At 27.9% G+C, this 1,002-nt stretch overlaps 1 protein-coding gene across 2 annotated transcripts in view; it reads left to right on the top strand.

Moving 5' to 3' along the window:
• The window catches only part of CWC27 (CWC27 spliceosome-associated protein homolog (S. cerevisiae)), a 280,660-nt gene that overhangs the window by 86,029 nt on the left and 193,629 nt on the right, over nt 1-1,002 (top strand). The gene's annotated exons all lie outside the window — the stretch shown is intronic.

Below are 1,002 nucleotides of genomic sequence, written 5' to 3'. Positions count from 1 at the left end.
TCGTTAATGTAGTTAACAATGGAGTATTATACATCTCAAAATGGCTAAGAAAATGAATATCTAATGTTCACACCACAAAAGTAGGTTAAGTATTTGAAGTGATGGATGTTAACTAGCTTGATTTAATTTTTCCACATTCATAAATCATAACATCACTTTGTACTATAAAAAGTTTATACAATTATAAATTATCAATTTATAATTTTAAAAAATACTAGAAAATTTTTGAAAGGTATCAAACTTAGCTGTATGATTTAATTTAGATGGTAGCTAAGCAATACCAAGTAAAAATCTTTACTCATTTCAAGATGTATTGAACACTTACTAAGTGCAAGGAAGTATGCAGAATGCTCATTTATTTGATACTTTGTTGAAAAGTTAACTATATTTAATTTATCTCACTCGTTTTCTTTTGTCTTTTAAAGGTGAGAATTCTAACTCTTTTAGAAACTAAAAACAGTTTCAATTAAGTTCTTGAAACCAGATTTTCAGAAAAGTTTGTAAACAACTATTTCAGTGTGTGACATAACCTTTCAGTATAATTTGGAGAGCATGATATTGTTACTTGAATTACTTCTCTTTCTACTACTAGTACATAATAATCTTCTACTAGTATTAAAACACAGAAATGTTCTTAGAGATGGAAACATAAGTAACTGGTTAGAGTGCTTTAATAATTTTGTATCTGCTACTAACTAATGCCTGGTATTTGTTCATGTTTTTATGTGCACAAATAAACCAAAAGATCACAGTGACTAAAAATGTTTTAATAACTTTAGGTTGTATACATGCTGAATGTCTAAAATCTCCAACATAAATGAAAATGAAATAAATGACTACTAATGAAAGATTATGCCTCTATCATATTCTTCAGCCCAAAGCATTTTTGCTGACAGCATTTATTAGATGTCTAAGATCTACTTCAGGGAGAGACAAAAGAGCCAAACAGTGTTTCAGAGTCAGATGCTTCAAGAAGGAAAACCTTTTTTTTTTTTTTTTTTT

Source organism: Mandrillus leucophaeus, unplaced genomic scaffold, assembly GCF_000951045.1.
Source record: "Mandrillus leucophaeus isolate KB7577 unplaced genomic scaffold, Mleu.le_1.0 Scaffold771, whole genome shotgun sequence".
NCBI classification, from domain to species: Eukaryota; Metazoa; Chordata; class Mammalia; order Primates; family Cercopithecidae; genus Mandrillus; species Mandrillus leucophaeus.
Note: the sequence above shows the minus strand (reverse complement) of the source record. Positions and strands in the feature narration are given on the sequence as shown.